We start from the raw sequence: 10735 nt of genomic DNA on the forward strand, positions 1-10735 counted from the left end.
ACTTTATGCCAACCAGGTGTTAAGAGCAGTTCCCTGAGGCCTTCAGCGTAGCTAAACAGTTCTGGAACCCTCCAAATTCATGCCCATAAGAGGAGGGGACGCAGCCTCGCCTGATCGCTTATTGGGCGAGTACCTGTATCTAAAAGGAGTGGGAGAGCAGGTGTACTGTGCGGTAAGCCCATGAGGTCTTTATGAAATTTGTTTTCCGAGTTGGTTAAAGAGTCTACTTTCTGGACACCCCATAATTCGGACCCATATAGGGATGCACTCACCCCCCCTTGCCCTATAGATGTCTAATACGGGGCCAATGGGTTTGAGAGGGGAAGCCCGTTGTTCTTTCAAGAGTGCCCCTACCACCCTCTTGTGGGTCAACAGTGCTTTTTGGTGATGTGGTTTCCAGCTCATGGTGTCGCATAGGCGAATGCCTAGGTAATCAAACTATTTTACCCTCTCAAGTGGGACTGAGTCCAGGGAGGGAGGAGTAACGGTTTTCCTCGGGGGATTCAAGACCAGGAACTTAGTTTTGCCTACATTAATAGCAAGACCCCTAGCATCACAGAAGTTCTTAAATCTGGAGAGTAGACATTGCAAGCCTGCTGGGGTTTTTGAGATCAGGAGGGTGTCATCTGCGAATAGGAAGGTAGGAATTTTCCTGCCAGCCAGGGAGGGTGCATCAGCTGGATGGTTAAGTAAGTGCTCCACCACTCCGTTAACATATAATGAGAACAGAGTGGGGGCTAGCACACAACCCTGGCGGACACCCCTATTCACAGGAATGCGTGTTGTTTTTTGACCCTGGTCACCCCACCTGATCTGCGCGAAGTTATCCTCGTGCAACTGTATAAGCATATTAAGTAGATATGTGGGAATACCCATTGCATCGAGGACACACCACAGTTGATCTCGTGGGACCAGGTCAAAGGCAGTCCGTAAATCAATGAATGCAAGGTACAGACTGCCCTTGCCCAGAACAACCACTTTCCAGTAGATCATTAGTAACCGGAATGTCTGTTCGATGGTCCCCGTGCCAGATCTAAACCCAGCCTGATAATCCGAGAGTATTTGCTCTTCCTCGACCCACTGCAAGAGCCTTCCTAAGACTACCTTGCCCGCTACCTTCTGAGAGGAGTCTAGCAGGCTGATTGGGCGGTAATTAGCGGGGTCGTCCCGATTCCCTTTTTTAAAAATTGGGACGACCTCCGCCCCCTTCCATGAGTCCGGGAGGCGCCCGCCCATCAAGGCAGCATTCAAAAGTGAGGCAATAAGACTACTCCACTCTTCTATATTAACCCTAAATAAATCACCTAGAATGCCATCAGGTCCCGCAGCCTTATTCGGAACCAAGGACTTAATCGCCCCCTCTACTTCTTTGATAAGAAAGAAATTAACCTCATTGTAATCTGAACCCTCATTGTGCGGGCGGTACATCGAGGTGGCTGGAGAGCCCCCAATTAGGGAATAAAGCTGAGAAAAATGGGTAAACCACGCCTCCCCAGTTATATTGCATGTCAATAGGGAGTCTTAAGGTTTATTCCTTACTCTCAACAGTTCCCAGAAGCCCTTCGAGTCTTTCCTGGTGCTAGCCACGGTTAAATCAGCCCAGAATTCTGTTTCATGCTCGGCCCTAGCCAAGGCTAGTGCCCATTTGTAGCTTTTCCTAGCAAAACTAATATTTCTACTGTGGCAGATTTCACTGCTCTGATGAGTTCGCGTTTTGCAGAGCGACAAGCTGGGGAAAACCAACTCACTCCACCCTTAGGGACACTTCTTTTCTTATCCCTAGTGCCTGCTGGGAGAATACTAAATAATTCTCCTAGAGCATTAACTGTCTCTGTAAAGAGAATCGAGACCTCCGTTTTGCTAGGACCCGGGGAGTCCAACCTTAATTGGACGTTGGACATTAAGGATTTTACTAGTGACATCTTTCCTTCATCCACAACAACTTTTTTTCCATTTGAGCCGCCTACCGCAGTTCGAAGGGCATACTTCGTGCGTTGATTTCCAGATGTGTAGGGGTGAACTTGAAATCGTATCAAACGAAAGGGGGGACAAAGTCAAAGCTAGTGGATTGTGATCGCTATTGGTAGATGACAACACCTCCATGTCTAGCATATGTGGCCAGAGCCTATAATTCAGAAGTATGTAATCAATCCGTGAGGTGTGGCCTACCCTGTTGTATGTATGTGCCCCTTTGGAGTCAGACCTAGATCTACCATTGGTTGCCCTCAGGCCAAATTCCATACAGAGGGCATTAAGATCTATAGCACTCTGTGTCCATTTTTTGATAGGTTTAAGTGTGAGCAGGGGAATGCCTCTCCTAGCATCTTCTTCCCAGATATCTAATATGTCTTCACTGGCAAGTGGTTCGAACGAACAATTAAGGTCCCCAGCTAGTAAGACAAGAGAGTCAGCATTACAAGATCCATGTTCCTCCTCAATGCCTATATGTGGCAACCTTGAGACACCACCCCTTGCCCCCCTTAGGTAGATATTAAAAACTTCTAGCTTTTTCCTACCTAAGCCTTTGATTGATAATCTCTGCAGGTCAGATGATTTTGTGTGCATATGCCTAACAGATAGACTCAATGAAATGCTAACCCAGATTAAAAGGCCGCCCAACGGGCGGCCTTTAGTGCCGGGTAGTTGTAATGCAGGCACAAAGTAGGTAGTATAACCCACCATGTGTCGAGGTTCTAAGCACCAGGTTTCCTGCAGAAGGCAGATCCCGTAGGATTCAACAAGAGAATTCCAGTCTGGAATGTCAATGTTACGAGCAAGACCTGCTACATTCCAACTGAGGACCCTTAAGGTTGGGCTCCCCGCAGTCGTCGGGCCTAATAGAGAGGCAGGCCCGGGGGGATCACAAACTGAGCCAATCCTCCTTGACGCAGGCAGCGACAATAGGTCCTCAACAACTTCCCCTGCTAGCGTTTGTATGCCCTCCACCCTTGCAATATTGGTTACCGGGAGTATGGAACCAGTAACAGCATTAGAACTATGGCTGGTAAAATGCACCATTGACAGTGGTGATAAAGAGGTCTGGAACAAAGTACCGGAGACATAAAGATCCTTATGAGTAGAATTGCTCGGCATCCCCAGGTCAACTACAGCATCTGAGTTTAATTGGCCTGAAGAATGTGTTACTACAGAAGAAAAATCTATAACAATAGGCATTGACCTGTCAAGGTCCTTTCTTATTCCCCTAGGTGGACTGCCCCCGCTAAAATTACTTTCAGAAATCCTGTGAACATTAGTCGGTGGGTACATTTTAGCCTTAACATCAGGTGGTGGTCGTGGAGTCAGGGAAAGTCAATCCACCTCTTCCAGACAACCAAACCTATTGAAGGTTGGTGCCCCGTGCCACCTATTATTTGGGCCTTGCCATCATTCTCTCACCCTTCCACGAACCGAGTGTCGAACCAATGACCAATCTCCCCCATAGTTTAGACTGGGACGGGGAGGATAGAAGAAAGTTAGTGGTCTCACTACAATGGGTGAATTCTCCCCCCCTCTATCCCACGAGCATATGTGTTGGGCCGTCTGTGAATCCTCAAATGAGACTACAATGCAGTCACCTGGAATGGTCTTAGGTGAAGGTCCTACCCAGGGAACTCTGCGGACCATTAATATTTTACTTCTCAGGTGGTTTGGAATCTGCCTGTTTGTATTCAACCAGTGAATAACCTTATTTTTGAGGGACTGGTAATTTTCTTGATAATGGCTCTCTATTGCGGGAACACCAGCTATTACCGCCACATAGGGCCTTGCATCTGGGGGAAGATCTATATATCCCCCTCGGAAGTTGTCTTTGTTTTGTGGGCCCTGCGAGGTGATCCGATGGGCCATTGTATCATTCAACCTTGGGGCAACGACTTTTTTAAGTGGGATAGTTGGTTGTTGAAAGTGATGCTTTGGTGGCTTTGGTGGTGATTGGGGGGTTTTGTGTTCACAGCCCTTCGTGCGTGGTTTAGGTATTGGCCTATTAGAGGGCAGTGCTGGTGAAGTAGTGGTAGATGTTAGAGTAATTATTTCAGCTTCTGGGGGAGTGCTGATTTTATTGTCTTGGAGACTAAGGCTTGCTAGGGTTAAGATACTTTTTTCTACCTCTAAAAGATGGTTTTCAATGCGTGAGAGTCTTAGGTCCAGGGGAGTTAAAAGCCTTTTTAAGGTCGTCCATACAGTTTCCAGGAATTCCTCTTCTCTTCCCTCTGGCTCACGTAATTGTGACCCATTGGCCTCTTCTATAATGTCTATATTCGTGGTGTCCAAGGATGAACAGTTCTCATCAATGCTAGGAAGCTCCTACTCTGGGGCTACGGTCCTTTCTACTTCTCTATGTGAAAGCAAGTTTCTATCAATAGGATAGTGGGCCCTGGCAACTTTGGCCCTCTTTCGTGAGTAGGCAGATCTTAAATTGCGTTTTCTTTTGTGTACTACACCCGTAGTATTAAAACCCAAGGAGTTAACGTGTTCCTCGGTAGTGGGTGGAGTATTTTCGATAAGAGTGCCCAGATCTGAATCAGTGGCAATCAGGGGGAAATTCTGACTAGAATGTGATTGAATGGGACCTATAGTAGGGATTGTCACAGATAATGGGAGTGGGGTGTGGTGAACATCGGCCTGCATAATAATAAGTCGTGGGTTCAATGGTTGCTCGGGAGTTTTTGCAGTAGCTATATGGCCTAAAGATGATTTTTTGGACATAGCGAAATTTTGTGACAGTCTTCTAGCTTCTTCTAAATCTAGGGAAACTCGTTTTTGCATTTTGGTGATTTCATTATCTATGGCAGTGTTTGTTCTAGTTATGAAATCATCTAGGGTCCCATTCAGCATCTTACCACCCTTTGCAGCCTTGCTACGGCTTATCCGCGTACACATGGTTCTAAAAGAAACTTGTTAGGCAAGAGTTATGATGGAAAAGACAAACAAATAATTCCAAAGGGGTTGAAATGACGTAAGTAGTATGGCCCAGTCCAGTCTCTCAGGTCCTCGAACGGCCCCGGGCTGAGTCCCGCGCGCGTCCTGCGTGCGCGGGTGATTACTACGTTTATGAACAGGTGTGCTGTGGGCGTACCTTGCAGGGAGAGCGGGCCAGGTGGTGGTAATTGGCCTCGCGGGGACTCCTGGTTGCTGGAGTCCCCCGCGTCACGCTCGCAGCCCTGCACGCCTCGCACACAACACGCAGGTGGGGCGCAGATGAAGCGGGACCCGCGGAGCGGGTCCGGCGAACAGTTTCCCCTCTCAGGCTGGTTTTGGCAAAAGGAATCAGGAACACACCCTCCGGTGATATCGCTGCGGTAAGAGTCTCCGTATATATATATATATATATATATATATATATATATATATATATATATATATATATATATATATATATATATATATATATAGAAGGATGTAACAGGACAGATAGAGAGTGAGTATTGATAGGTTTAGGGCTCAAAGGTGAAAGGTCTGTAGCATTGCCTTTGGAAGAATGTTGATCAGCTGCAGGGCGTAGGACTATCAATAGATGATCTTTTCTGCCCTTTTTGGATATTGTAAACAATGGTGCCTGATTGATATAGGGTGGAAGGGTATTCCAAATCTTAAAACATTCACTGAGAAGTGGTGGTTAGAGCATACCTAATTTTAGGGCATTCCCAGATGAGGAGGGTTGAGGGTATTCCAAACTTTTGGTATTAACCCTGAGAGATGGCTGGGGTGGCTTTCTCCCTGGAGAGAGAATTTGAAGGCATATTATTGTTTTGGTTCTGTGAATCTTTCTTGCGCTGGGTTTAGGGCCGAACATATATAGATGTTCATATGTAGTACGTTGTGATAAAGGCAATTTTATAGCGTCTAAGTGGTACAAAAGGTAACCACTTGACGGAGGCCAGAGCAGGGGTGGTGTGAATTAACTTCTACGGGGAGCTTGGGCCCGCCGCAGAGACTGGGAGCCCCGGGTCATTTAAATGCTCATCAGGCCTGAGGTAAAAAGATCGCAGTGACGCTTCCTCCCTGGCAGCAGGGACAGCAGGGACAGCAGAGCAGTGTCTTATAGGGCGACCAACCGTCCGTAAATTTCACCGACAGTCCGTAATTTCGGCCGTCTGTCCGTTGTCCGTGAAGGATTTTTTAACGGACGCCCTTTGTCCGTAATTTTAACCGGGCACCGGTCCCACCACCCTAACGCCAGCACAGCTTGCACCTCCCTTCTTGACTACGAGGCTGTACCAAAGCTCCTCAGATACCCCGCCGCATTGGAGAGGCACAGCGGGATGGCAGCCCTGACACCTCCAGCCCTTGACTTCAGCCCTTGATGAGCTGTTAAGAGGTGCTCGAAGGTGACGGAGAGGGAGGGGCTGCAGTTTCAGGAGCAGGGGCATCCATTCACATGCAAACAGCCCTGAATGCGGCATGTCTCTGCTATTTAGAGGGGGGCTCACACATTCCATTTCTACCCAGGGCCCCAAACAACCTAGCACCGGCCCTGATTACACCGGTCACAGAGCTTAATTACTGTCACTAAATTGTAAGCAAACCTTAGTTCTTCAAACATGCAGTCTATAATGTAATAAAATAAAGAAATGGCACAATCGCACCCACACTGATTAACAAAGTGTGGAGGACAATCAGTTAAATCAGTTCTCTTGGAGTATCTCCTGTAAGTACTGTACATCACAGTGGGGGATGGCAAAACTAACATTTTGGACAGAGAGCCTGTCTTCTCGTTGTCTTGTGCAGGAGGGGGCGAGGAGCCCAAGATGATACTAGATTACTGCATGCCCTCCCCTGTGTCCACCCAGGTGGATCCTGTTCCCTCTCCTGTGATGGCTCCTGCCTTCCCCTCAGTGATGGCTCCTGTCCCCCCATGTGCTGGCTCCAGTCCACCCCCCGCCTGTGATGACTCTTGCCCCCCCCCCCCGCCCCCTGTGGTGGATCCTGTCTCCGCCCTGGGTGGCTTCTGTCCCAGTCCTGGAACGCCCCCTGCAGTGAGGGTGAAGTTCTTGATGGGCCTCTTCTCAAAAGGGCTCAGCTCTAAATTAATATGAAAAGGTGGGTGAGTGAGTAAGTGAAGGGATGGGTGAATGGCTGGATGAATTAGTGAAAGGGTGAATGGATGAATGAAAGATTGAATAAATGGATAATGAGAGAGTATGGATGGATTGATGAGTGAGCGGAAGGATGGGATGGCTGAGAGAAAATGTAAATAGCTGGATGTATGGGTGGAAGGGTACCTGGATGATGGATGAGGGGAAGGATGGATGAGGGGATGGATGGATGAGGGGAAGGAAGGATGGATGGATGAGGGGAAGGATGGATGAGGGGAAGGATAGATGGATGAGGGGATGGATGGATGATGAGGGGAAGGATGGATGGATGAGGGGAAGGATGGATGGATGAGGGGAAGGATGGATGGATGATGAGGGGAAGGATGGATGGATGAGGGGATGGATGGATGATGAGGGGAAGGATGGATGGATGATGAGGGGAAGGATGGATGGATGATGAGGGGATGGATGGATGATGAGGGGAAGGATGGATGGAAGGATGAATGGATGGAAGGATGAATGGATGAGGGGAAGGATGGATGGATGAGGGGAAGGATGGATGGATGATGACTGGAAGGATGGATGGATGATGAGGGGATGGATGGATGATGAGGGGAAGGATGAATGGAAGGATGAATGGATAGAAGGATGAATGGATGAGGGGAAGGATGGATGGATGAGGGGAAGGGTGGATGGATGAGGGGAAGGGTGGATGGATGAGGGGATGGGTGGGTGAAAGAATGAATGGATGAATGGATGAAAGGATGGATGGATGGACGATGAGGGGAAGGATAGATGGATGGATGATGAGGGGAAGGATGGATGGATGAGGGGATGGATGGATGAGGGGAACGATGGATGAGGGGAATGATGGATGGATGATGGGAAGGGTGGATAAGGGGATGGATGGGTGGGTGAAAGAATGGATGGATGAATGGATGGATGGGTGGGTGAAAGAATGGATGGATGGATGAATGGATGGATGGGTGGGTGAAAGGATGGATGGATGATGAGGGGAAGGATGGATGGATGGATGATGAGGGAATGGATGGATGATGAGGGGGTGGGTGAAAGGATGGATGGATGATGAGGGAAAGGATGGATGGATGATGAGGGGAAGGAAGGATGGATGATGAGGGGATGGATGGATGGATGATGGGTGGGTGGATGGATGGATGGATGATGAGTGGGTGGGTGAAAGGATGGATGGATGATGAGTGGATGGGTGAAAGGATGGATGGATGAGTGGGTGGGTGGATGGTGGGTGGGTGAAAGGATGGATGAGTGGATTGGATGGTGGGTGGGTGAAAGGATGGATGAGTGGGTGGGTGGATGGTGGGTGGGTGGATGAGTGAAATGATGGATGGATTGACAAGTGCAAGGGTGAATGAATGGACGTATGAGTGAAAGGGTGGATATAAGGATGGATGAGTGAGTGAAAGGGAGGTTAGATGGACAAAAGGATGAATAGATGTGTGAAGGAGTGAAATGATAGATGGGTGAGTGATAGGGTCAATGGATGGATTCATGAGTGGATGAGTAGATGGATGGATGGGTGGGTGGGTGGATGGATGGATGGAAGGAAGGGTCGATGGAGAGCGAAAGGGAGGATGGATGGATGACTAAAAGAGTGGATGGGTGGAAGTATTAGTAAGTGAAAGGATGGCTGGATTGGTGAAAGGGTAAATGGCTGGATGGATGAGTGAATGGATGGATGGGATGAAGAGTGGATGGATAAGTGTACAGATGGATAGGGTGAAAGGGTGGATGGATGGATGGATAATGGAGGATGAGTGAAAGGATGGATGAAGGGATGGATGAGTGAAATGATAGATGGAAGGATACATGATGGATATGTTTGCAAATCGTTGAATATGTTTGGAAATGGCTGGGCCTACTTATATACTATTGCGCGACCTCTGATATGTCTGTAAAACTTACCTATTGTCCTGAAGTTTTGTCCTGAATTTTGACCTCCTGTCCTGAATTTGTGTCCTGAATTTTGACCCTTTGTCCTGAATTTTTACACTCACTGTCCTGAATTTGCACCAATGCCAGTTGGTCACCCTAGTGTCTTACCTTATAAAAGGGACAGTCAGCAGAGCAGTGGTAGCCTTACCTTATCACCACGAGTGTCCGTTCCTTGAGTATTTAAGCAGCTCCACGAACTATCGCAATAAATGTCTCTCTTTTGGAGCGAGGTCGTTCTTTCTGCAGCCTGAGGGCTGTCCCGGCGTAAGTCCGGATCTCCATGGTAACCAGGAAGCGTGCAGGCCTGTAAAGCCGGCCCGGACGGCCTCCAAACAAGGGGTTATTTTATGAGGTTTTCTTTTGTTTCAGCTGAGGTCAATTTACACGAGCCTTCCAAGAACTGCAACACGATCAGCAGGAGTTTCACGTTTCGAAGAAGTCTTTTACCTTCTCACTTTCAACCTTTATTTTGTGCACAATTTTGTGACTGGTACAATCACTGGTTGTGGCGTAATCTCAGCCAGAGGCTGACCGGCCTTCGGGAAATCGGGAGATTCCACATCCACAGCTGGTCCTGACCCTTAATGTCAAGTACCCCTGCACTACAGTTCTTTTCTATAGGCTTATGCTGAATGAGTCGGGTCCTCGGCTAATATAGGTTTGTATTTATGTGCTCGGCTGAGCGTGTAAACAATATATACGAACAAGCGTTGTTGTGGCATCGCAGATAGTTCCTTAGTCAGACTGGAACCTTCTCGACACTTCCATGGCACGTCACACCTTGCCGAGGTCGCTAAGCAACCAGGAGTGATCGCGCGCCACAGCGCCACGTTAAATCCATAAGTAAACGCGATGAAAGGCTGTCACCACTTGCCGCGGGCCCGCTCTTCTGAGTGGCTAAGTATATGAGTCTAGTTTGTATTCTCGCATTTATGTAGCACTTCGTACTTCAATGGAGGGTGCGTCATCGGACCAGTAGCCCACTACAGCGCGAGGGAGGGCGTGGTTGGCAGGTTGTTGTGCTCTTAGCGTTTAATTTGTAATAAAGGAAGTGTCAGAAACGTTTCCAGGAGGCCACCTAGCCTGACAGCGCTGCCAAAGACTGCAGGGCCGGACTCGGAACCCAAAGCAGACCTTGCAAATTTTGTCAGACCTCACCCACCACCCCCCGGGGGGCGGGGGACTTTCAACGTAATCCATGCCTTGATCTGCACACTACTCACCCACTGCCTAGTGCTTTCTACTGCATAGTTGTATGCCCTCGTAATAGAGAATTGCACAGTAGTAAGTAAAACCATTTACTCCCGGCTGGTATGATTTTTTGGGGGGTATAGCTGTCAGGCATACATTTGGTCATTTATACCATAAACTAAGCATTATAGCAGTAAATGGCTTTATGAATTGGGCCCACTTCTCACAACAGGCTGGTCCACTTCGATACCATGAAAGACCTATTTCAAAAAGAAAATAGCAAATGCAGCAAATGCAGAGAGAGAGAGAGAGAATGGCTGGTTTATGTAACTAATTAGCAACATAGAATCCTAACTACAGCCTACCATGAGTCATGTGGACAGTTACCGCCAAAGGTTGCCTGCAGCACTTGCACACCTACCAGAACTCAAGACATAGCATTTGGACTTAAGGGACCTCGAGGGACCTCAGATCAAAGCTAACTCTCATGAATATGTTCCCAGTCAGGTGCAGCTCTCCAGCCACGCCGGGCAGCCCAC

At 48.1% G+C, this 10735-nt stretch overlaps 1 protein-coding gene across 1 annotated transcript in view; it reads right to left on the minus strand.

Moving 5' to 3' along the window:
* The window catches only part of CCDC27 (coiled-coil domain containing 27), a 295166-nt gene extending 285427 nt beyond the window's left edge, over positions 1–9739 (minus strand). The window contains exon 1 of the mRNA XM_078640960.1: positions 9154–9739. The gene's annotated coding sequence lies outside the window, so the exon portion shown is untranslated. The remainder of the gene's footprint in view (positions 1–9153) is intronic.
* Between the last annotated feature and the right edge of the window lie 996 nt (positions 9740–10735).

Source organism: Lissotriton helveticus, chromosome 5_1, assembly GCF_964261635.1.
Source record: "Lissotriton helveticus chromosome 5_1, aLisHel1.1, whole genome shotgun sequence".
In the NCBI taxonomy this organism is placed as follows: Eukaryota; Metazoa; Chordata; class Amphibia; order Caudata; family Salamandridae; genus Lissotriton; species Lissotriton helveticus.